General features: G+C 40.1%; 1 long non-coding RNA gene across 1 annotated transcript in view; it reads right to left on the reverse strand.

The window, feature by feature from the left end:
• Positions 1 to 10,755, reverse strand: part of LOC130602702 (uncharacterized) — a 40,021-nt gene extending 29,266 nt beyond the window's left edge. Inside the window, exons 1-2 of the long non-coding RNA XR_008972966.1 lie at positions 10,672 to 10,755; positions 3,923 to 4,074 (exon numbers count right to left, since the gene is read on the reverse strand). This is a non-coding gene — a long non-coding RNA (uncharacterized LOC130602702). The remainder of the gene's footprint in view (positions 1 to 3,922; positions 4,075 to 10,671) is intronic.
• Positions 10,756 to 26,846: the final 16,091 nt, after the last annotated feature.

Raw genomic sequence — 26,846 nt, forward strand, 5'->3', positions numbered from 1 at the left:
ATCTAATTCATATTCTTACTAAATACATCCTGACAAGCAACACGTTTTCTACTGGATCTGCTCAAAGACATATTTTGGGTAATAAAAATCTGCCTCTTCACTACGCTTTTAAGAGTCTTTAGTCCACCCCCTTCTGTCTGAGAGTCATGTTTCCTTCTTCTTCTCAACATCTTGAAAATCATTCATATTTCCCTTGGCCTCTCAGTCCTGGCCCTTTTTATGATCCTTTAGTGAAAACAGTTTCTAATTTCTTTACTGCCATCTTGTTTTTTCTATTAATTTTCTAATGTGGCAAGTCAGTGTCCCAGTCTCTCTTGCCCTGGCCTCATGTCCCTCTGTCCCCATGGTCTTTACATTACCCCCTACATTTATGTCTGTTCTTCAGGTTCTGTGTGTTTGAAAATCAAAAGTTGTTCATGCTTCTGGCATTTTCCCCACAAATACTCAAGCTCACACATTCTGTGTTGATCACTGCCTATGTTTGTACCACTCAGGTCTTCTCTCACGAGTATTTTCTATTGATACTTCATTCATTGATTCTGTGAGGTTTCCACTCAAGGACAAGGAAGACCCTGAAAATTCTGCATCCAGTAATCCTGATTGTCTCGGCAAATCTTAAGACTTTACTCACTGAAGGCTTAGCCACCATTTCTGTCTTTCTTTACAAGTTCCCAGATTTAAAGAAACACAGAAAATTCTCCTGGGTTAGCCTCCATAGTTTTGACTGTATATATTTATGAGCTTTTGTCTGGGTCGATGCTGTCAGCTCAGTGAGTCTTCCCAGTTAGCGCTTTTTCAGCTGTGATCAGTCAAAAGCAGGAAGCTCTTTTAACACCATTAGCTGCAATGCCTCAATCCTACTCATGAAAGAAAAAGTTGTGATTTGAGAAGCTGGGAACATTCCAAAAAACCAGAACTGAGAGCTTTAAACATGTTACCTGAAACGGACAAAGGCCAGTGAGTGAATAAAAAAAGCAAAATACTCTAGAATGTTCTACTGACTCAAACATAACATTTCTAAAACTGTGAAGAGGGATTTACTGAAGTTGAATAATCTTTCATAAATCAATGAGACAACTTGAGTGTGTTTGACTATGCTTTTTTGGCACAAGGCTTGTTTGTATAAAGATTTTTTCTTTCCTTTAAGCTAGTAAATGTAAAAACCCAGTTTCCACAAAATTTTTTTCATGGTAGTTTGATGGCTTTTTAGTTGGAAACTGAAGCTTTGGTTAGATTATAATGATTATTGTTTGTCTTAAGGAAACATGCAATTACTTTTTTGTAAAGGCAAAACTACTTTGCGTGCCAGTGTCACCTACCCTATTGGCCAGTGTCACCTACCCTATCGCCAAATTCCAGAGATCTCATTACCTTATCATTTTTTGGTCATGATGGATACCAGAAGAGCATTGGGTGTTCTCTTGCAGAGCAATTACTTGGACTAGTTCCATTATTCTATTTCCTTTTATGCCCCAATTCCCTAATCCCCTCATTTATAATGTCCCCACAACCTGCGTTTCCTTTATCAAGGGAGGAAGAAACAAATCCCCACACACTTACTTCAGATTTGAGTTTTTTTCCAGAGCAGAACTCTTCTCTGCTTTTTTGAGGGCTGTTCCATCAGCTTGTCTCCTATTTTCTTCTTATATGGGAAGGCATTAATTATCTTTAGTTTTGACCTTAAATATCATATGTGGATGGATATCCTTCCTTGAAACAGGGGAATTTTTGTGTTTAATCCAAACTGATAATTAGGAAGACAGAGAAATTCTCTGTTTCAGAACCCTCCTTAAACGTTCCGTCATACATTCAACTTTTTATCTTCAGCTAAACATAAAATGACCAAAAATGATATTGCTAGCTTGGTTTTTTTCATATGTATCAGTTTGTCTAAGCCTAGCCCAGACAACTCATTGATGTTTTGCTTGTAAGGGTAGAAATATTTCTCTCACCTTCCTCCCAAGAATTATGGTTTCTGGAGCTCAAGACAAATACAAACATAGGATTGTGAAATCCCACAGGGGAGTAATATGACTGCAACAAATGTCATGAAGGAAGATGAACAGCCAAAACCAAATTGATGAACAGGGCCATTTCTACAGGCACTTTCAGCTTGGTCTCAGGAAGGGATGCTACCATTCTGTTTCGTCAGGAAAACTTCTGGAAGTCATAGTAGGCCTTCACCTAGAGCCTCAACTGGATGCAATGTGCAGAATCATTAACTTAAATGAAACTACACCAGCTTATGAAACTGGAAGAAGCAGTCCATTATATTCTCTCAAATAGTAGCTTAATAGCACCGGAGTGCCTTTCAAGTAATTCCCAAATAAGTGGAGAAAGGACAGGAGTTACCAAAGCCACGACATCTGATCTATTTCATTAATTGATCTTTTGGTTTGTCTGTTTTCTATTGTTTCAGTTTGATTTGGGTTTTATTTTCACGTGGTAGAGTCTCAGCAGAACCAGTTAGGGGATTAGAGGATTAGTGTTATATTGCTATATTCAGGGCCCTTTAATTGTGCGTTCAACAAGAGATTAAGAATGGAAGGGCAGAATGACCAGCAACTGCAATCAAGGCATGCTACAAAAAGGTGCTGTAAATTTCTATTTTCCTTTTCATCTGAAGAGATGGCCCATTGTCCAAGCATGACAGCAGCAAAGGGATGTAATCATTCATTTGGCTCTAAGCTCAAATGTTCATGCTGGGCTTACTGCACTCCTGTTATATTTATATGTTGAAATTTGGCATATGGCTAGGAAATTAATTTTAGAAGTACCCCATTCCCCCAGGTAACCTACAGCTCCAGTGAAGCACACTAAAAACATATCAGAGTTGCAAAGTTCCCTCAGCAGAAGATCCATGAAGCCCAGTCTCTACAGCTGCCTTCAACTGATGTGTAAGTTCTCTGTGATTATTAAGTGTCACAGAGTTTTCTCTCACTGATACCAGAAGGCAGAATTTCAGCTAGCACGGTTGGAGCTCAGAAAGCAAAGGCCAGACTCAGTCTGCAGTAAGTCAGAGTAGTTGCTGTCATCAAAATGAATGTGGCCTTAGATATTCAAAGAAAGTATTAGATGAAGAGCTGGAGAGAATCGTATGCTCAGTATGCGTGGTCCCCATGATATAGTATGCATATTTCTTTCAGGTACTCTTACGCACAAGCTGTGGATGCTCAGTTTTTGGCTGCATAACTACTTGGAAATGTCCCACACTGTTTGATAAGACCCAGATGGTAACCAGATGGCTACATGTGACTCTTTGGAAGTGCTGCTGCAGACGGGGACTAAAACCGAAGTAAGTCTACAAACACTTCCCTCTCTTTTCTGTAACTTTTATTAATAGGGAGTGGAGATTACTATACTATATCCCCTCTATTAAATAATGGTAGATGTTTTTTTGGGGGGTTGCAGATAATTTTCCCATTTCAGGAAACCAAAACCACTCTGACCCAGAGTCTAAGCATTTTCCAATTATGACTTCTTTACTTACTTGATATATCTTACATTGTCAAATTTGGGACAATTTTAAATTTGAAATTGCCATAAAATACATAAATATTACACTATCTTCAGGAATATAGTGAACTTTGCTCCACCTACTCCCTTTCTAAAAGCTCTCCCTTTGACCAACTTTGCAGCTATCTATTTCTTATAAGGAAAGGCACACTCATGTGCACTAACCACCTAACAGATGACATGCAGACAAATAACATACAGACAAACACATCTTTTGAAAATCATGGCTCTTGAGAGAATTTCTGTATAAAAGCTTATTCCAGTTACAAAGGTGCAAAAAGAACTAATGCTCTTGCCATTCGTTAGTAACATCTCTTCCCAAACCAGAATTACGAAACAGTTGTAACATTTCTTCTACAGTACTTTTCCAGACACTATATTGTTTACGGTAAGAGAGAGAACTTACAGGATGGTGATGATTCACTCCACCAGCTTATTTTCCAGCTACATTCAAAGACAAGGTAATGATTCAACTGCTTCTTCCAGTCACGTATCAGGAACTCGTAGAATTTCAGCCAATTTTTTCATTCCTGAAAAACATTGGCCTCACATAATCTTCTGTAAGTCATAAGCATAACAGAAAAGACTCTTATTGTACAGAAAGGCTAAAAGATGATTTAGCATAGCATAGCCTGTAATACCAGACGTCTTTCTCCCTCTCTCACACACTGTTTTAGTTTGCAGTCAAAAAAAAATGCTATTGTGGTGATGATTTAGAGATACAAAAGGGGCCTGTAAGCATTGTTAGCCTAATATTGCTACAATGCCATGAAAATTTAACATATCCCAATTTCTAATTGTGTGGATTGTGTTTTTGCAGGAATTTCTTTTGGGAAGTTCATAAGAATTTATTTGGCTCCAGATGAATTGTGTTGTCTCACACTATTAATATTTCCTAATGTTGGTCAGTGATTTACTGTAAAGTTTCTGTTTTACCTTAGCCTAGATCCTATTATGTAGTCATCACTTCTGTATGACAAAACAAAATAAAATACCTTCATAATGATACCTGACACAAACATTTCAACATATCTGAGTTTAATGGTACCAAAACTTCTTGGCATCAAACTCTATATACTCCATGAGTCATAAATTAAATAATTTTCAGCTCTGTAAGCAAAGGATAGGTTATGCTGGTTTGTAGTTAAACACATTAGATATTTATTAGGGACATAAACCAATCACATAATGCATCTGCATTGACAGGAAGGTGCACATGTTTGTATGCAGGAAGGAGATACAATACAGAGGGGCAAAAGGATAGAAGGAAGACATCTGTGGTATGGAGTAGATTTAAATGCAGGGAAGTGTTGCCACTCAGAATAAAATCTAAGATGTTCTTTTTGAATATCACAGCTGTCATTTTGATGGGAGAAGCCCATCTCATTTAATTCATTGCAGCTTAAAATTTCGCTAGTAGTTCACCAGGATCTAGTTATATGTTAATATTTTTCTGATTTGGTGTTTGGAAACTCTACATTTTGTTAATGAAATTCTGTCAAAAGGTTCATTACTTAATCATTATTTTTAATAATTTATGTTTTAATGATTTTTGCCCCTTCTTCAATATTTGCTCTCTGGGTGTTTCTCTTTACTGACCGTTCATAATTTTAATTTTGATGTGGTTTAAACAGTTCAGTCTGATTAAGAATGCAATAAAAGCAAGAATCGGAAGATCCTGCTTAGCTCTGGGAAGTCCCTTCCGAAGCTTTTGTTTTCTGTTTCCATACTGCCATCTTGAGTATAAGTCTTAAAACTACAGTTATTACACATCAGAATCACGGCTTTGCTTTCTTCTATTTATCTTGCATTTTGCATGCTTGAAAGTGAGTTTCAGTTACTGCCAAATTAAAACAGCTGCACTTTATTCACAGGGATGTAAATAAGTAAAGGTGAACCAGGTGGTCCGTGATGGCTGTTCAAATACTACCACAACATCTTGTTGAACGAACATAAACTTGCACCAGGCAGTAAGAAAGATGTTTATTTGCCTTGTCATATACACTGCTTAGAAGAAATACTTAATTTTTCAGCAAAACCCAGGAAATATCTGACTTAAGAATTATTTTTTGTCTTTTCCAACTTGAAGACAGTTTTGTAGGTCCCTGAATTCCAGGAATATGATGAGAGGGTACTACTTTGTAAGCTCTGAATATTTATGTCCCCTTATTTTTATATTCTCACATTTTACATAAGAGTCTGTTCTGTTCTTATTCTGTCACTGTCTTCCTGTGACAGAATTAGGGATCAACTTCACAGGCCCTACATTTTCAAAGCTGGCTAGTGATTTAGAGACTGACATGACCGGATTCTCTGAAAGTTTTCAGCCACTTGCTCTCCCATCAGGTTACTTTAAGGGCAGTCACAGGCTACTGGTGGAGGATAAGATGCTGTGGCTTAATGAATCACTGGTGATCAGCTGAACCTTGCTGCTCATATGGGGCCAGCTGAAGTGGTTGATCTTGTGCTTGTAAGGACTCCTTCAGGATAGCATGATAGTGGACAGTTAATTAATAGATGTATGTAAGGATAGAGCCTTACAGTTATTACTTATCAAAGCCTGATCTGATAATATATCACCTGATATACATGAGTTAAGATCTTCCAAAACTGCCAGCTAGAAAATGTGAATAGAATACTCTGTGCGCCTACACTGTTTTATCAAAGCTTCCTGCCATTAAAGAAACAATTTTAATGAACAGATAGTTTCTTGCAGAAAAAACCCTGAACCCCAACATAGCCCTTCAAAAACAGAAAAAGAAATCCAAATATTTGATATTCATACAAAAGGAATCACATTGAATATTTGTTTAGTTATGGATAAGAGCAATTTAGCTGTATTAAGAGCAGGAAATGTTTGTGTACAAGGAAAAGCCATCTTTTAAGATAAAAAAGATTAAAAGATTTCATCTGGCAAGCTCCCCATTTTTTCAAACAAATATAATGTCAGCTTTTACAGAATGATTGTACTTTGTGGTCTTTCTGACTTCGTAATAGGAGAGGAGCAGATATAATTTCTTAGTCTTTCTTCTTTGCTTAAGTGACGCATGGGATGAGCACGTGAAACTCATTATATTCCTGCCTGTCTACTTTACTCATCTTTGTGCTTAAGACAGGCACAAAATTGTGATTAGACTTTACACATATTATGAGGCAATACCCTTGGCTGAGTGGGTAGGAGAAGCAGGTGGGTTGTCTCATTATGGTATATTATATGGGCGTGTTTGTCCCTCTGTACTCAGCGCTGGTGAGGCTGCACCTTGAATACTGTGTTCACTTTTGGACCCTCCTCTGTAAGAAGGACACTGAGGTGCTGGAGTGTGTCCAGACAAGAGCAGTGGCGCTGGTGAAGGGTGTGAAGAACTAGTCGTGCAAGGAGCAGCTGAGGGACCTGGGGTTGTTTAGCCTGGAGAAAAGGAGGCTCAGGGGGACGTTATTGCTCTCTACAACTGCCTGATAGGAGATTGTTGCGATGTGAGTAATGATATCTTCTCCCAAGTAACAAGTGATAGGACAAGAGGAAATGGCCTCAAGGTGCACAAGCAGAGCTTTGGATTGGGTATTAGAAAATGTTTCTTTACTGACAGGGTTTTCAAGCATTGGAACAGGCTGCCCAGGGAAGTGGTGGAGTCACCAATCCTGGAGGTATTTCAAGGACATGTAGATGTGATGCTTAGGGCCATGGTTTAGAGGTGAACTTGGCAGTGCGGGGTTAATGGTTGGACTCAATGATCTTAAAGGTCTCTTCCAACCTAAACAATTCTATGATTCTATGAACTGAATTCTGAATGAATTATTAAACATTCAGAACTTCTCATAATGAGTTCATACTTGCAGAGATTATAACCCTCATTCCCTTCTTTTCTGTCTTTTGTTTACTGCAGTCTTCAGCTGCCACTGGCAGTTACTGTTACATCTGGGATCTGTGTCTACCTTTTTTACATTTAGATTGTAAGTTTTGGGGACAGAAATCATCTTTTTGGTGTGTCTTTATATAGTGCCTAACACAAAGCAGGTCATGTGCCTCTGCTATATGCTTAAGTATATCACCACTCTTGCACAACTGAGAAAAAAAAAATTTCTCAATTCACCTAAACCAAAGAAAAAAATCGTTCAAATATTAAAATAATTACATCAAGAATATTATATGAATGGTTCTCACAGTCTCACACAGACTCCATGTTGAAACTCCAGCAGTGATATGTTAAAAAACACTGATAATGCCTTGTTACAGGTACCTGCTTGGAGAAAAACAAAGCCATGAGAGTCCAAAGAAGAACAATATAAAGATGTTTAAAAACTGAACCTGAAGGAATTGGTATAGTTTACTCTAAGAAAGAAAAATCTAACAGAGTACATATGATAATAATCCACTGTGCAAAACAGCTTTAAGTAGAGAAGATGACAGGAAGAGTAAAAAATTAATTTTTCTTGTGCTGAAGTTGGTGCAACTGTTTAATTGGAATGATAAAGCACTGGAGCTTAAGAATGCTGTGAATTCTCTACTGGAGTGACTCAGATAAACTATCTGAATAGCTGGTACATATTTGACCCTCCTCAGTTCAGCATCTGGCTAAAAGAATCCCTTCTAATCCTTTCCCTTGTATAATTCTGTGATGTCTAGGTGAGGACATACTGAACTCCCAGGAAATTTTAGACCAATTGATCTACTATTCAGAAATTTAAATTTGCACAAAATGGAAGTTGTCCATGTATAAATGTATTGGATTTGCATGGCAGGTTTTGGTAGTGGGGGTGCTACAGAGGTGGCTTCTGTGAAAAGATGCTGGAAGCTTCCCTTCTGTCTGACAGAGCCAATGCCAACTGGCTCCAAGAGGGACCCACCACTGTCCAAGGCCAAGCCCACCAGCAATAGTGGTAGCACCTCTGGGATAACCTATTTAAAAAGGGGAAAACACTGTTGTGCAACAGCAACTGCATCTGGAGAGAGAAGTGCGAATTATGTGAGAGCACCAGCCCTGCAGATACCAGTGAAGAAGGAGGGGAGGAGGTGCTTTAGGTACCAGAGCAGAGATTCCCCTGCAGCCTGTGGTGCAGATCATGGTGAGGCAGGCTTGTGCCCCTGTAGACCATGGAGGTCTATGGTGGAGCAGATATAGACCTGCAGCCCATGGAGGACCCCATGCCAGAGCAGAGGGATGCCTGAAGAAGGCTGTGACCCTATGGGAAGCCCATGCTGGAGCAGGGTCGTGGCAGTAGCTATGGGCCCACGAAGAGAGGTGAGCCCATGCTGGAGCAGGTTTGATGGCAGGACTTGTGACCCTGTGGGGGACTCACAGTGGAGCAATCTGTACCCGAGGGACTGCATCCCACGCTGGAGCAGTTTGGGAAGAACTGTAGCTCATGGGAAGGACTCATGTTGGAGTTCAGTGGAGGACTGAATCCTGTGGGAGGGACTCCACACTGGAGCAGAGGAAGAGTGTGAGGAGTTCTCTCCTGAGAAGGAAGAAGCAGCAAAGACAACATGTGATGAACTGGCTGCAGCTCCCATTTCCCCTTCCCACGGGAGTGGAGGGGGTAGAGAAATTAGAAGTAAAGTTAAGCCCAGGAAGAAGAGAAGGGTGGGGTAGGTGTTTAAAGATTTGGTTTTATTTCTTATTATCCTACTCTGATTTGATCTGTAATAATTAAATTGATTTTCCTCAAGTTGAGTCTGTTTTACCCATGACAGTAATGGGTGAATGATCTCTCCCTGCCCTTACCTTGATCCATAAGGCTTTCATTTTATTTTCTCTCCCCTGTCCAGCTGAGGAGAGAAGTGACAGAGCAGCTTTGGTGAACCCACCACAGTAAGGAACCTTAGAGGGAATGGTGGAGAATGCAACTCAAGAAGCTTAGAGACGTACATTTAAATAATCTCTATATCTGTTTTCAGCATGTGTTACAGATTCAAACCAGGACATTAAGGCCAAATTAGTGAAACACCAGGAGGAGCGGGCAATCTACACTGAAAATGGTGGCAACTTTCCCATCTGCTGAAAATTGTTAAGTAACAGATTCCAGCTAACTTCCAAGAAAACATCTAGGCTATGCAGAACCATGTCAAGTCCTAGATTCCTACTGGCATATATGGATTTTTAATTGGCCTAACAAAACTGCTGCATAGATCCTTTTATGGTATTCTACCCTATGGAAAGACAGAAGCTAGGAAGTTTTGGAAAGGGGAGTCATATTAATATGTATTCCTATGCATGCTATCAGGAATTTATTTAGCACGGATCTGAAATATTCTGAATTACTTGCTCAGTGCTATACATTTCAGAGAGAAAAAAAGCACTGTCACAGGGGAAGAGGTAAAAAGGAAACTGGAGCTACCAAAAAATCACAGCACTAAGCAGCAGCAACAGTGTATTCAAAGCCTGTTCAAATACAAAAAGCAAGAGGATAATTCTGGGTGGGCCACCAGTGGATAGGCTTCTATAGGAAAAACTTTGATAAATTTTGTAGCCGTATTTCTCTGCAGGAAATCACAGAAGGGTCAGTAGTGAAACTGCGGGTTGCCATGTCTTGAGACCGCATTATCTCCCTTTCATTCATTTACACGTTCTTAACTTTAATTTTAAGTGTGGCAATTTGATATAAATAATGGGGAAATGAGAAAAAACGATAATTTAAGAAAGCACCTGTCTGATTAGAATATGTGCAAATCAATAGAAAGTTTTCTGTGAAGCTGGTTTAATCACAAGTAGTTTTACTCTTCAAATATTCTGAGAAATAAGCTCACTGGCATGTTTGTTGAAAGAGCAACGGTTAAGGAGTATGCCATAAAAGACAAGACGTTAAACACCAACACTCTTTTACAATGAAGTCCCATCTGGAGCTGAAGAGACATTTGATTTTTGTATCTTTGGAAAACTCGGCAGCATTATTCCCATTTTGAAAGGGCAGCAGGGTTTGGCACACTGCTGTATTGTGGTGCAGAGACCACTTGATGGTGGTGTTGTGCAGCGCCCCTGCAGGAGCCGCGCCAGCTCACATTCCTTGCAGCCAGGACAAACAGCGTGAATGCAACGAGCTCCAGCTCACAGCTAGCGTGGCCCACTAACTAATACATTGATCAACCCGTACGCTACAGACCCCCTTGGAAGCAGAAATCACTTAGGCTCAGTTTGAATCATTTAAACAAATCCATACCTAGCATGAGTAAAGTACCTTTACAATATCTTCACTCATCCTGTGACTGATCTCTTTTCAGGTTGCCAAAGGTTTATATTCTTCCCTTAGCCTAACTTATCTCTTCCTCTGGTTTATATTCATTTAAGTGTTGGACAGGTCATAGCTGGGATACAGAGACCAACCTGCCAGAATAAGAAGTCATTGCAGTCTTAGCACTTACTTCCAAGCGGGATAAATCAGCCAAGCCTAAACATGCTATTGCAACTAAGGCGTCTAAGGTAATGTGAGTTATCTAGTTTAAAATGACCTTGGCTTGCCCTTTACCCTGGGGCACTGACATACCCTCAGCCTGTTGTGCCCCCTGTGACAAGATCACTTCTGTTTTTCACAGTGGGTTGATAGCTGTAACGCTGGCTGGATTGTTTTAAGGTGGCCCTGAACATGCTGTGCCCAGACTGTTGTTGTGAATAGGAGATGTAACTCATGCAATCCCAGGCAGATGGACATGGCTTCAAATTAGGACAGCTGCTCAGGGCCTAAGTGTTTCAGGTGTGCTGGTCTCAGTTCCTGTGAGCAAAATCTCACAGGAAATTGCTCTATCCCTGTGTTTACTGTGCCAGCTGACAAGATCCATCACCTTTCTGTGTCACCCCCACCCTCCCATGATTTTGATGAAAGAGGTGAGGAAAGATTTAAAGCAGAACACACAACCAGCCAGCTCTGGTACTTTGGACAATGTACCAGAGCTGGCTGGTTGTGTGTTGTGTTGCCAGCCCAGTCTGCACATGCACAGAGTACCACACAGGTGTCTGTATGTTTATGGATGCACTGTTTTCCACTAAACAGATCTCCATCTCCTCTATGGCAAAAGTTCATTTGAAGGCCCCTTTCTAACTTCATGGATACTTCTGGAATAAATTATATAATCACAGAATAGTTAGGGTTGGAAAGTACCTTAAGGTCATGTAGTTCCAACCCCCTGCCATGGGCAGGGACACCTCAAACTAGACCATATCACCCAAAACTCTGTCCAACCTGGCCTTGAACACTGCCAAGGATGGAGCATTTAGCACTTCTTTGGGCAACCTGTTCCAGTGCCTCACCACCCTTACAGTAAAAGAACTTCTTCCTTATATCCAATCTAAACTTCCCCTGTTTAAGTTTTAACTCATTATCCCTTGTCCTATTGCTACAGTCCTTGATGAAGAATCCCTCTCCAATATCCTTGTAGGCCCCCTTCAGATACCGGAAAGCTGATATGAGGTCTCCACACAGCCTTCTCTTCTCCAGGCTGAATAGCCCCAACTAAATTCAGCTCCAAAACATGTTATAATCAAAGCAAACCTGAGAAATAGTTTGGGCTATTTGGTCAGAAAGTCTGTGATTTACTAAAATGGATGCCTTGTTGGAGGGAGCATTTAAATTGCATTAAACATTTTCCCATACCAAAAACTGTGGTTGTGAATTAGAGCTAGCACCAGATTTGTTTCCAGGTCAGATTTTTAACCTCTTTCTGCCCCAGCCAAACACAAAGTTTATTCGCCCCGTCGGTTTTCATCGACAGTTGCTTCAGTCGCATGTGTTGTATAGTAGGTCTGTATTGCAAAACACAACTCTTGCAAATGGTACGGTTTACACTTTCAGTCTTAAACTGTAGTCAGTTAAATTTTCACACATGGTCAAAAGAAGCCACCACTATGGAAATAAATTCTGAGCAGCAACACCCTGTATAGCTGCCGGGGCCTTTGCTGCTATAAACACAAATAAACTTCCATAGTAGGCCCTTTAATTTACTGGAGTCCAATATCTAATTCTAGCAGCAGCCATTAGGAGATATTTCAATGCACCGAGAAGCCCTTAGTCTGCGTGAGTTACTGCAGAGAAAGAAAGTAAACTTCCATCCCAAATTCTTTTAGAGACTTTTCCTCAGAGAATGCTTTATTGTCCACAAGGCAGTCAGGGAACCACACAATCAAAGTAAAAACCACAGAGCAACCAGGACAGGCAGAAAGGAAACACACCCTTTCAAACCCCTCTTCCCCTTTCCTTTATTATCTGCCCACAGACTGGTAGGACACACCAGCTGGAGCCCATTAACCTTCTGCTAATTGAATACTGTTATCCATTGTGCTGCCCAGAGAAGAAGTTTCTTTTTAATTTTTAAGTTTTTTTAAAGTCATAAGGTTTCTCAGCTTTTCTATTATTGCATTATTTGATTTTGATTGAAATTACTTCTGAAGCTAATGAGCATAAAATGCTCGTTTACCCCCATTTACTTTCTTTCTCTTCACATCACTAAACTCTTTTTTCAGGCTTGACTTGTTCCCACCTGACCCCCTCTCTACCTTTCCTTTGAACCCCTCCCTTACCAGGGCTTTAGCATGAAGACAGAAAATAAGTCATTAATGAAACCCCACAGATCAGTTATGTAAGTGCTGGGTTTTACAGCTGCTGGTAAGGAAATGGGTATGTGTTCTACAAAGATTTATATTTGTACAGGAATATTTCCAACGTGAACCACATCACAGATTCTGCCAATTTCTGGAAAAAAAAAACAAACAAACCAAAGCAACAGTTTTTCTTTAATATAACACAGCCATCTATAGAATCTTTACTTATTGCATACTTCAAAATAAGAAATTTGGATTTAAAAAAATACCCCCCCGAATAAAATGTAAAGCATACCTAATTTATTAGTATAATTTCTATTCATTACCTAGCTATATAAATTTACCTAAATTCAGTATCTAAGTGCAGAGGCAGGAGTGCTTCTGTCCTTACACCATAAATAGACTGAAATTATTCTTATGAAAATAAACTTGCAAACGTCTGAATATTATCTAGTAAATACAATAAATGTAGCTTAATATCATAATAATCAAATGCACAAACACAGTCATCAAGATTATGTAATAAGTAAAAGCTTTCTTTCATGTTTTATGTTTTTCATGCCGTTGCCCTGGCTTAGCCTCTACTTGTGCTCCTCAGCGGATTACTCCCGCTCTCCTTTGCTTTCCGCTATATTGGATTTTTCTCCCTTGCCCCCATCTCAGGCAAAAAAGCAAAATCAGAAAAATAGGATGTTTTGCCCCAGGTTAAAGCTGCAGCTCTCATCTGCAGAAACAGAAATCCCTGCAAATTACACTGCTAGGAAACTTGAGCCATTGTCAGTGCTGCTATTTCACATCCCTCAGATGTATAACTTGCTGGTGGCTGTTTTCTCCAGCTACTGACTGGAGACTGCTTTTGTTGGACACCTACCAGGGGTAAGGAGGAGCACATTACACATTTGCTATTCATCTGCCTTTGCTGATGGGTTTAAATTCTGCCAAGAAACAGCTTTTTACACCACCTGCAATGTTTTACTGATTAAATAAAGCTACTTTAAATGTGCTGGCAGCTGTGGTGAGCTAATTGACCAAATGACATGCTTGCAGTCCTTTCTTCAACAAGCAGCTGGCCACCTGCTTTTGGGTGGTAGGCTTCTTAGCAGTGTCAACTGGAGTTTCCCTGGTCTCTTTAAAAAGTCTCTCCCTAACTTTTAAGCCTCACAGCGGCAACCGTCTCCTCCATATCCTCACATCTCCTATGTGCTTTGGGCTGTGCGGAGCTCCTTACAGCCTGTGTTCTGTGGGCTGTGTAGGGATACTGAAGCTGTGCCCCCCTCCCCCGCAATGAGATAGCTGCTGCTCTGTGGTGAAGCCATGTGCCTCAACAAGGTGGCATATCGCTCTGTGATGCCACAGCTCCAGACACCTCACAGCACCACAGAGTAGCCAGCTTTGCTCACAGCAGTCTTTTGGCCAGAATGAGAAGGAAGCACAGAGAGAAAGGGGCAAATTTCCTCTTATTTCAGCTGCCCCCAGAGGTACAAGGAGGTGGCTGGCATTTTGTGTAAAGGAGTATGTGCATGATGGAGGCTTTCCAGCCAGGTGAGAAATGCAACCAGGTCATGAGATCCACAACACATCCTCTTGTGGTATCAGCCTCTTTGAGAAGTGTAGGGTGTTGTTGCTCCATAAGTGCTTTACTAGGAAGTTGACTTAAGAAGAAGTAAATAGCAGCAGTGGTAAGACAAGTTCTCCTTCCCTGTAGAACTTTAGTTAGGAAATAGTAATTTCTTTAATGAGAACCCTCTCACAGCAGCTTTACTTTTGTTTCAATACATTGGTTTATTGTAAGGTACCTGAGGTGAGACTATGCTTTAAATCAGCCTGAAAAATCAGAGTGTAAATATACACCATAACCAGGTGCTGAAGGGGCATTTCAGGTCTGAGCCCACGCCCCGCAGGGGACCAAGGCTGCATCTCCCTTTCCAAAGACTGTTTGAGGTGATGTTTTAGGTCTACTTTTGAAACATAAATATATTTCAAAAGTGTTTAGAGATGGTTTCATTTTATCATCAAATGGAGAAAAAAAAGAAAAACCCACACCAGAAAACCCTGATGTTCCTATGAGCAAGTTTTATCACAGATTTCAAGACAAAGCAGAGGCAGATCAACTGCATGTGCTTTTTGAAAAGCCTATAGTAAATATTTTGGTACCTGCTCTTTGCACCTGAGCTGCACTGTTCAGGTGATGCTCATGCAGGGGTGCTGTCTCTGTAATAAAAGCAGTAAATAATGGGAACATCTGAAACTATACTGGTACTGTGGTAAGGCATGAGGTATCCTTTCCACATGCCTGAGATTTGTCAGCCAAAACTGTGACTGGGGGAAGATCTGGCATCCCATCATATACAATGAAATCCAATGCTTGATATCGGAGAGCCTGGAGAAGCAGACTTTCCTCACATGTGTGCAATAGCTGGGTGTTTTTTCCCAAATTACCCTGGCATTCAGTACCAACAAATGGTACTGAATGTATATGAACAAACACACCACACCTTCTGAGTACACACTTGATCTGGGCCCATGCAGATTGTCTCAGCACTGTGAACACTCATTGCTGACTCGTGTCAGGAAGGGATTCTGCACCCATTTACAGATAGTTGGATATCTAAAAGCGTCTTTGGATCCAGCCATGCACACCTGATCCTAAAACGTTTCTAAGACTTCATGGTTTTTAATGAGTTTTAACACACATTTACAGGATTAGCAGCTAATTCCATAAAATTGTTATATTTTTCTGCAGGCTGAAACAACTTTTTAGTACTGGGAGTGTTGCAATAGTGTGGTAATTCATATGCCTTATGTTAAAGAGATGTCTGGGACAAATACTGATTGAAGTTATCTTATTTTGGGGGGATAAAGCAGCCTATTTGAAGCACTTCTCTGTACCTGAGCACATCATTATGACTAACTTTAACAAGATCTGGCAGTTATTTCCATTGAATATGTCGAACAACATACAAATGTTTAAAACCAACAGGATTTTAAATCCTCAAACTGTGTCTCTAATTGAATATGTACTCTTTCACAGTGTAACTGCATGCTTTTTTAAAATATGGGCACCCTTAAAATACATAATTGATTTTACATTAACTTTTTCTCTTTCCTTGTTCCCAAGATCACAAATAAGAATAATATTTTTCATAATTAAAAGCAGTAAAAAAAGGTTTGTATGTCAGTGCTTTAATAGTTTTTACAAATATACATTTATTGCACAGATTTTCAAGGCCTTTTTTCACTGTGGGAGCTATTTCTGTCTCCACAGGAACACTTTCTTGCTACACAGCATTTATTACTAACACCACACAGACACTTATTCCATAAAATACAAGAAGTAAATAAACAAACAGAACTGCTATATTAAAATGGTACTGCTCAAAAATCTAAACCCCAGTGGAAGAGGCTAACAAAAGCATTCATCCAGTTTCACCCTACAGCAAATGACTTTAATGTTAGTTGCAGCTGCTCAGCTTTTCAGCCTTTCTCTCTCGGCCTGATGTGTCCTTTAAGAGGCAATGGCATATATTGCTGCACATGTTCAGTTGCTCTACCTTTGTGCTGCAGTTCTTTACTCTGTAAAATGTTCACCTCTGTACATAAAAGCAGCTGCTGAAGAAACTGCTTCAGACCGAGGGTGAGAAAACTGATGGCAGCACCACTAAGCAAGCTCCAGTAGAGACTGAGAGTGAGACAGTGCAGAGACACCAAAGGAGCTCCTGTGAGAAACAAAAATATCAGCATTGCTGCCTGTCATTAGAACCCCAGGTGAGACTGAAAAGCCACTATAGACTCTTTGGCTGTATGTCTATGGACCTGCGTTATGCCTGACTCAAAAGAGTCCACCTTAGGTTACAAAACAGAGTATTTTGCAGAAATGGTACCAGCAGCTTTTTCTTTTTCCTTTGCCTCACCAATGATGATGATTTTTTGCAATAGCCACAAAATAATTCTGGGGTGCATTATCTGCACCTTTTGGAGGTTTTATTGCTCACTGTTAATTAATTAAAATTCCATTGCACACACACTTCAGAAATGTCTCTAGCTGGCTAAGTTATCCAAGCAATACATTGGTGCTTCCTGAAAGTGGCGGCGGAAAGCCAAACAGGCAAGACCTGGTGCTTGTTACTTAATTTACAGACTTATATTTAAATATATTTTATTCTAATCATTTGTAGTGAGAGATTTACCCTGGAAGAGCCCCAGAAGCTTCATGTGAAACATGCTGTTATTTCTGTTAGTGCTCAGGCTTTATTTCAGGCAGGGTTTTTTTTGCATTGCTCTAGCCATGCAGAGATCTGTAAAAGGAACCTACTCTGATACAGTTTGAAAAGTGCATTTTGTACTTGGCTCTCCCTTTGATCGAATTAATCTGGGCTTTTTTGTAGTTCTAAATGAGTCCTATGGGCTGACAATGTAGCTGTTTAAAGGGGATTTTAGGGGATAATAGCCAATGCAAATAGTGCCATGAGAATGGCAACTTGCTTTTGCACTTTCAATCACATAATAACAGCAAAGAAGGCTTTTAAAATGAATTGAAATTTTGTGGCATGCCATCTGGGATTATTTGGGGAAACAGTTCTGAATACTATGGTTGTGTAAAAGAATGGTGCTATGGGGAACTCTTAAGCTGACATGTTTCAGATGGCACCCTTATGCTAACTGCTGCAAAGTTGGCTAGCATTTTTTTTTATTATTTTCTTTCTCCTGGATTATCTGCAAAAAATTCTCTTTGCTGGTATTTGGGCCTGAAAAACTTTTCTATTGTTAAAGAATTCAATTCAAACCCCTTGCAGCTGCTGATCCCTTTATTGTTCCAAACGTTATGTATAAGCGTCTGGGATGAATGTAGCCAAGCCTTTTAGTGCCTTAATAGGTGCCTGTATAAAGGTCATTTATTCTGCAGTACTTGTTTTAACAAAAGTTTATACACAAACAACAACTACAGCTAAAACACTCACATTAATCAATGCTCTTCGCAGTGTAAAATGCAGGGAGAAAAAGCCAAATTGGAAAAAGTATGTCCAAACAGGAGAACTCAGTCTGTGTTTAAATGTGAAGCAGCACATATTTTAGACTCCATCATGAAAAGCTGCATGGAAAATCATTCCAAAGCTGTTCTGAGCAAGGATTGATGATGCCAGACTTTTCATGACAAGCACAGTTTGATGAGGTCACTGAAAGGTTTAATAGACAGGAATTGGTGGAAATGTGGAAAAAAGATCTGAGTTCCCCTTTCCAATTAGTTTTGGAACTGAGCTTTGTGCTAGCCTGCATGTTGACATTTCAAGTTGTCATAGCTGCCTTCTTTTCTTTTCCCTTTCATTTTGTCTTAGCTCCAACTGGCTGCCCTTATAAACACTCCCTGTGGAATTTGGGTGTGTGTCAGATATCTTAGATGAGAAGATCTGAGTACACTTCTCTGGCATGCAAGAATTTGCTTTTTATAGAAATATTAAAATACCATCTGTAAGCTTTAGGAATGTAGGTCATGTCCATAGAGGGTTTAAATTGGAGGTTATGACAGATGTTGGGTCGTGAATTAAAAATTTGGCTCCGAGTCTGTAAATGTAACTTGGTTCCGTTGACTTCCCTGGAGTTAGTTATGCTGAGACACTTGTAATGAGATCAGATTCTGGCTATCTATCTAAGTACTCAACTGAGCTCAGCAGAATATAAATCCATCAGTGATATAAGGGATGAGGCTTGTCAGGAAAGTATTATGTGAGCTGTGGCAGGGACACATGAGGAGCAGGGCCAAAGAAGCCCAGCTACTTGATCTCTGATAGAAGAAAATGTAGAGAAAGCTAGGCTTCTTTTTTTGCTGCTTAGTGGTGTTTATCATTTGTGAGCACAATAGATTGTGCCCTGATCTCTAAATGTTGTGTGTCTTTAAAATACATACAATGAACAATACTACTGCTGCTACTAGGGGCATTATTAATACGCCACTCCACCAGTCTGTGTCAAGCTGTATACATGGATCATAATTGCTCTGCACGTAAAGCTTAAAAATCAATTGTTACAGTAGAGGCTAGAGAAAAATTTGTGTATTCCACTGTGGGCTCTGCCAGATAGATGAGAACACTGTTGTGTCAAAGACTGCAGTGAGAGTACCCTATCTTTCCCATTTCAGACACAGAGCTATCACAGCTCTGTTCCTCTAAAATGCTACCTGTGAGCCAGAGGCAGGCTGCCTACGACTGCCTCATGCAGGACTTCACAGAGCGCCATCTCACTGCCTCTGCAGCCGTATGCAAATAGGTGGAAAGTGCAGTGTTTGGAAAGTCGATGTGCCTCACAGCTGATGCTGTTAATCTCATGGGCAGCCACATACTGCTCTAGCTGTAGCTTCCAGGTGGTCTTCAGAACTAGCCACATGTATAATGTATTGCAGTAATCCCATTTGGCAACAGCATAGATGCAGCTAACTGTGGCCAGGTCCTCAACCAGGCAAAATGACTGCAGTTTTGCCAGAGAAGATACGATGCCAATGAACTTGACTAGTGAGACAACTGTTCAAAAAAGCAGGTTCAGAAAACCCAAATCCTTCTTGTTTTGTCAGGTAAATCCCGTTGCTATAAATACTGTAAATCTTTAATAACAACAGCATAGTGATTCTGTGTGAGAGATAGAGAGTAGCCATGGTGTGGCGCTGCAGAATGCACTACAAGAATAGCAGGAGGAGAGAGAGAATGCCGTTACCAAAAGGGAAGCGAAGTTTCCTCCTTCTGGTAAACCTAGACATACCAAGATAATATTATATATTATATATAAAATATAATAAAATAAAATGAGTAATAAAAATCCCACCCAAAACAGAACATGCTGCCAATCATGGAGGCATGTCTTTTATATGCGAAACAGAATTTCTCAGCCTCTGCTCCACTCATTCCACCTTGAAAAGCATGATGGAGTAGGCAGTGTCCATTACAGTAGCAAGGTACCACTAATTAGCTGCTTGGCAATGTTTTGTTGCACTGAAAAGCAGTGGCTCCTGGCCAGCGTACCTGCTGCTGTGCGGAGGAGATCTGGGAAAGCAGCACCTAGCACCAGGTTCTTGAAGACCAGCTTCTGGGTGAGGCTGTTTTGCCCCAGAACAGGAGGTATGCTTGTGGTTTTATAGCAAAAGGGCTGTTAGAGCAGTTTGTGCCATGTTGCTTGACTTTGATTTGTGCCAAACTGCATGTGTAGGTACAGAAACTCAAAGCAAAGGACAAACTTCTCAAGGTGTACATTAGGATGAAGTCATGGGGTATTTAGGGTGTTCCATGAACGCTTTACACACTGCTGTTACTTAAATTCAGGTGTATTTATTTTAAAACTAGAAGAGGGTTTTTAACAGCATCAGTGTATATCATGACAAGGGAAAGACATTTACAGGGAAAAGAAACATGCATCATAAAGGAGCAGGAATCCTTCCTTCATCCAACATTCTTGTTACAGTGCAACAGGGAAGGCTGAAGAGAACTGCTGCTATGGTACAGAAGCTGCAGAAATTACTACTGCTGCCACTGAGGGAGCAGGATCTATATCTGGAAACAAATGGATCCACCAGCTGTGGTCCATATGTGAATTTGGATTATGGAAACCTCCCCAAGGTCCCCAGTATTCTCTCCTCTGGCTCATGATATGAAACTATTTCAATTCTAATGGAAAGGACTATTCCTCTTATCAATAGTAGGTCTCATGCAGAAGATCAGAAGCTGACACCCCCACACCTTTGTAGTTGTTTTATTGCAAAAAGAGGCAGTGCTGTGCCTCTTTTTATTTGAGTTTAGTCCTTTTTCATTTCATTAAAACTAATATAATAATATAATAGTGAAGCTGGGATCTGTTCATTGAAATTTGACTCAATGTTTTAGGTTGACATGATTATACCATTTTCAAAACACGATTCATCTATTTTAAATCAGGTAATTGCTTGATCACCACTGCTAATTCTATTCATTGCTTTGGATAGTTTAATTAATGTAAGAGCATTCACAAAATATTTTTGTGCCTTGTTTGATTTTTCTGAAAGAGGTGAAATGTTTGTAGGATACTATTCTGCCCATATGAGCCTATATTTCATAAAATGAGGAATCAGCCAAATCTCTGAATGGCTCTTACAATGTATCTGCAGCCAAGATTTTAGCAGTATTAAATAGTTAATATCCTTTCACCTTGCTTTTCAGATTGTAAACCTGATCTCATAAATCCCGGCATATCACTTTTCAATGTGGGTTTTTCCTGATTTTTTTCTGTAAATCCATTGCCCCAATTTCTACAATATCCATGACTGCAAAATATGTGAAATTCTTTGGTGCTTGCATCAAATTCATTTTTAATTTGCATGATGCAGCAGGTATACATGCAAAATTTATCTCTGTTATCCCAGGGCAGCACCTACACACCCTCAACTTGCTTCATTGCTATTATCAGCTGTGGCTTTATAGCAACAACAAAACAACATTGACATTTTAGATTGGATATAAGGAGGAAATTCTTTCCTGTTAGGGTGGTGAGGCACTGGAATAGGTTGCCCAGGGAGGTTGTGAATGCTCCATCCCTGGCAGTGTTCAAGACCAGGTTGGACGAGGCCTTGGGTGGTATGGTTTGGTGTGAGGTGTCCCTGCCCATGGCAGAGGGGTTGGAACTTGATCTTAAGGTCCTTTCCAACCCTAACGATTCTATGATTCTATGACATTTAATATTATATTCTGAAATGATGATTCTGACTTAAAGACTGGAGTGATCACTAGCAAAAAACTGCTACGGATTGTGAAGAAGACTGATCAAAAGTTTAAAATAAGTAAGGTTAATAACCCCACCAAACACTCAGCAACACAAGTTTACTGACTAGGGGCAGCCAACTTTTTAATTTGCTGGAGAATATGTTTCTAAGAAAGTTGCATTCTTGTATATCCACTCACCTGATGTTATTAATCTTTGAGAACACTGCATTCTTCCTGATGCAGCAAAGACAGTAATTATAATATATAAAAATAGCTAAATACTTAGGATATATATAATTATTTTGTCACTCACAAGTCAATTATTTTAGTTCAGCATGAACTACATGTTTTGGCCTTACAACAGCACTTGCATAATTCCTTTACTAAAAAAACCAACAACCAAACACCAAACCCAAAGCCCTGAGGCAATAAAATGTGGTAAAAGTGGTTATGCAAAAGACTAACATTAAATTGTTTGTAATATGTTGGAGGAAGTTGGCAGGCTGTGCAGGAACTACAGAAGAGTTAGGTTTTAATATTTTCAGTGGGTTAATCTCCAGATTCCCCAATTAGATTTGTAGATGAATTATGATTGTAGCTGTTTCGCAAATATGTACTAATACTGCTGAGCATAAAATCTGCTAATATTGTCAGGGTATTTGAGGGTGTTTTCTCAGCAAACAATCCACAGGTACTCTTAATGGGAGATGTTATGAGTTGGGTGGAGGGTATTTTTATCTTTTCCCTGTTTCATTTTAAATGCTTATTCTGCTGTGAATAATAGGGACATGGGGATGGTCCCTTAGGGAGAGGTGTCTAGAATAAACCCTAAGATCTTTGTGTGGAATTGCCACATACCAATTAGGAGAGAGTGTAGGCTGCTGTTAACCTGTTGGCCTGCATCAGCAAGGAAGTTAACCTCTCCAAAAGAGGCAGATTTGAACAAATGATCTGAGACTGTTCCTGGCTCATGTCTCAACCCCTTATTGGTGCAAGAGCTATATGAAGTCCCAGGAAACAACTCTCTGGTTATAGATGTTGGAGCTAATGTAAAGAGCTCTACACTCAGAGTCTTGCACAGAGGTAAATAGGATCTCAGGGTAAACAGAGATGGTAGGGCCAGCCTGCATTGCCATAAGGGTTTGGGGGAGCAAAGCATTCTCTTGGAAACTGCTCTGACTTATCATTGCAATCCTTGCAGCAGATCTGGAGGACATGGCAGCCACACAGCTAAAACCCACTGCATGAAGTTTTTTGTTTTACTGAGAAAGGTGAGAGTAGCAGGTTTAATGTTACTGACTCCTGTGATTTGGTGTAAGAATCCTACATTTCCTTGTGACTCAGACCACACTGGATCCATATTAACTTGAATATATCTACTGTAAAGAAAGTAAAAATAAAAGTGGCTACATAATTTCACCATTCAACCTAATAAAGTTCAGCATTTTCACTGCCTGGTATCATTCACAGGTACGATACTCCAGAACTGTGAAATAGGCTGAACTGCAACAGAGAAAATTTTGGTGTAAGTCTTCATTACCTCGCATGCAGGTGAATCTTACCCATTTTGTACTTTGCATCTCAGATACAAATGACTGGCAAAGGCAATTTCCGTTGTGTAAAGCATTACCTAGCTGTGATAAACAGCCCTCAAGGATCATCAGGCATAGGTCTTGTTCTGAAGACAGTTCGGTTTGACTAAGTCTAACTTGCTTTCTGCAGGTTTGAGTATCTATGCTGATCCTAGCCCTCCTTTTCTTTCCTGTAAATGCATCACAGAAGTGCACATCTAAGAGTAAAGACAGTGTTGAGGAGATCGGGTAATGTCCTTTGGTCAAGAGACCATTCCTCCAAGGAAAGAAGAGCCAACAGGCAGCTGAGAGAGCATGGGAGCCTATACATGACACAACTGGGAACTGGAGGGGATTTTGAACTCCTATTTACCCTGGAAGAGGAATTGCATTTTAATGTGCTAAAGGCTGAATTAATTATTTAACTGTTGAAAAGGAGGCTACCAATCACCAGACAAGTGAAAACAAGACTACTCTGTAACTTTGACTGTCTACAGGATTTGCTGCCAGTTCAGTTGAGCATTCAATTTGTTGCTGATGTTGCTTCTTCTTAGAAATATTGGAGTCATACAGTAGAAAACAGAGGGCACATATGGAAACATTGCCTCTTAGGTCAGCAAGAGTTTAGATGGCTGTTACTAATGTACCACTGCTAAACACTGGGGAAAAGGGTCATGAAGGTTGGCTTTGTCATTAGGTGCTGAACTTGGAAAGCTCTAGTTCTCAAATCACACATATTTGCTCTGGAAAGTAATTATAGGAGCTGATTATTGTCTTTATCTTCTGTAAGGACATCCAGAGGAGCCATGCTAGACCCCAAGCAGATCCAGTTGTCTCTGTTTTTCTGTAGAGCTTATCTCCTCATTTAGCAGTTCCTCATAAAAAAGCTCACATAGAAGTGCAGAGCACTGCTGCGGTAGGAGGAATGCCATCGTACAGATTCACTTTTTTATTGTTCTAGTCAAACTCATCTCACTTTTGTACAGGAAAGAAGCAGTAAAAAAGATATCACATTGCTACTTAAACAGCTGTCATTTCAGTTGCTGTTTTCCTGAAGACTGGTATTTCATTTCGAGGTTCCATCTTACATTTACAGCCATCTAAATTAGAAAACTTTAGTAACACAAATTATGGTATATTTTCAGTGCTTCGCAGGACATGTTTCTTACTACAGGTGATATGCTGACGTGGAGTTCAGTGTGTTGAACTGTTCAGTGTTCAATGTGTTGTTTACTACAGGTGATATGCTGAGGTGAAACAGCCTCTAGGCATGCCACCCTCACTGGTGCTCATTGATTTGTTGTAGCTGATATTAGACCTCATCTTCATACAGATACCAGCAGATACTTCCAGAAAGGCTGAGGATCAAGTCTTCAGGCTTTTGCCTCAGAGCTGATCTTCATATCCAGGTGACTTACATTTGCAGATAGAGGTGTATTAATTTAGGTTGAGCTCTTGGGTCTTCTGAAAATGTGGAACTGTAAAGATGTCATTACAGTTTGCCACACATGTTACCAACAGGTGTCAGTGTTGTAGCATATTCTTATTGTTCAGGGTCTGCTTCTGCTCTGATTTTCTGGACATCTTTGCTTCAGATGAGTAAGTAGTGACACACCGCACACACAGTTATACACATAGCTTTAACGCATCCTGTGCTGAAGGACTGCCACAAAGAGAAGTGCTTTTTTCCTGGTCGTGGTAATGAAGGCTATTAGGAGAATATTTCATACTGCAGATTGCTAAATGAAACAAAGCCCAGCTAGCAATACAGCATTACATAATGTCAGTGCCTGGGAAAAGAAGAATATGAAGCACTGTAAATCTGACTGATGGCAAGGAAACTTGCAGTATTGGCAGTTTTGCTCTTCTTAAATAAGGGCTATAATTGTCTAGAGTTTATTGACTTGATCCTTCAGGGGAAAATGGTTAAGTATGTTACTTTTTATAGAAAAAAAGCCCTTGTTCCCTATTTTCTGTAGAGCAGCAAGTAAATACCTTTTATTTTATTAATAGTGACAACAAGTAACTGTTGATAGTGACTTTTAAGTGAAATTCATATGATACATGTAATGGGACTAAGATTTGCTGGGTCAATTTCAAGCATCAAAGCCAAAATATTTTAACAGTGGTGTCTAAACTTGAGATCTACATTCATAGTTAAGCCCATAAATAACAGATTTACAAAGAATCTTAGTATCCTCCTCAGAAATATTATGGAATCATAGAATCATAGAATAGTTAGGGTTGGAAAAGACCTTAAGATCATCTAGTTCCAATCCCCCTGCCATGGGCAGGGACACCTCACACTAAACCATGTCACCCAAGGCTCTGTCCAACCTGGCCTTGAACACCGCCAGGGATGGAGCATTCACAACTTCCCTGGGCAACCCATTCCAGTGCCTCACCTCCCTTACAGTAAAGAACTTCTTGCTTATATCCAACCTAAACTTCCCCTGTTTAAGTTTGAACCCATTACCCCTTGTCCTATCACTACAGTCCCTAATGAAGAGTCCCTCCCCAGCATCCCTAAAGGGATGATACTGGAAGGCTGCTATGAGGTCTCCACGCAGCCTTCTCTTCTCCAGGCTGAACAGCCCCAACTTTCTCAGCCTATCTTCATACAGGAGGTGCTCCAGTCCCCTGATCATCCTCATGGCCCTCCTCTGGACTTGTTCCAACAGTTCCATGTCCTTTTTATGTTGAGGACACCAGAACTGCACACAATACTCCAGGTGAGGTCTCACGTCCTTTGACCTGCTGGTCACGCTCCTTTTGATGCAGCCCAGGATAGGGTTTACACATATTTGCCTTATTGAGCTTAAACATGCCTCATACAAACTACAAACTATGATTTGTAGCAAAAACCTGGTTTGGTATGTACATTTCCAATAGATAAGAGAAGGTGAACTCCCATTTTATCTGAGCAGAACAGCTCAGCATCTGTGTCTGTCTAAAGACTCCAAAAATCACAGATTAGGTGTCAGTATGTCTAAATCCTCAATCAACCTAGCAGGGTTGCATATATGCAACGGAAAAGTCATTCTTGTTTTATCTTTCTCCTTTTCAAGAACAAAGGAACTTTCCCCTTACTTCCACGTTGTATTGAGCCACTTTTCCCCATTTTTAGTCCCATCTGCTATGACCCAGCAGGCAGTTTACAACCTTCTCTCTGGATGAGTCAGGGTACTATTCATTTTTCAAGTTTTATCACTCCCTGGGAGTACTATTCAGAAAAAAAAACCAAACATGAGGACATGTTCCTTTAAGGTAGTCAAGACTGACTTTGGAAAACCCTAAGTGGAGATAAAACAGGAAAGTTTAATTGGGCATTCTGCATAAAGGCAATATTTTGGTGGCACTACATAAAGTAGATTATAATCTGTGAAATGATGCATTTGTCACTAAGTCTTCCTTATTTATGCAGCTGTGTGATGCAGGACTGTACTGACAGTCTCAGTTGTTCAAATACTAGAGTTTGAGCCCCAAAAGCCTTGTCTTAAAACCATGATTTAAAAGAT

The sequence above is a fragment of the Pezoporus wallicus genome, unplaced genomic scaffold (genome assembly GCF_028554395.1).
Source record: "Pezoporus wallicus isolate ANWC-B61680 ecotype Strahan unplaced genomic scaffold, APGP_CSIRO_Pwel_v1 contig_6966, whole genome shotgun sequence".
NCBI classification, from domain to species: Eukaryota; Metazoa; Chordata; class Aves; order Psittaciformes; family Psittacidae; genus Pezoporus; species Pezoporus wallicus.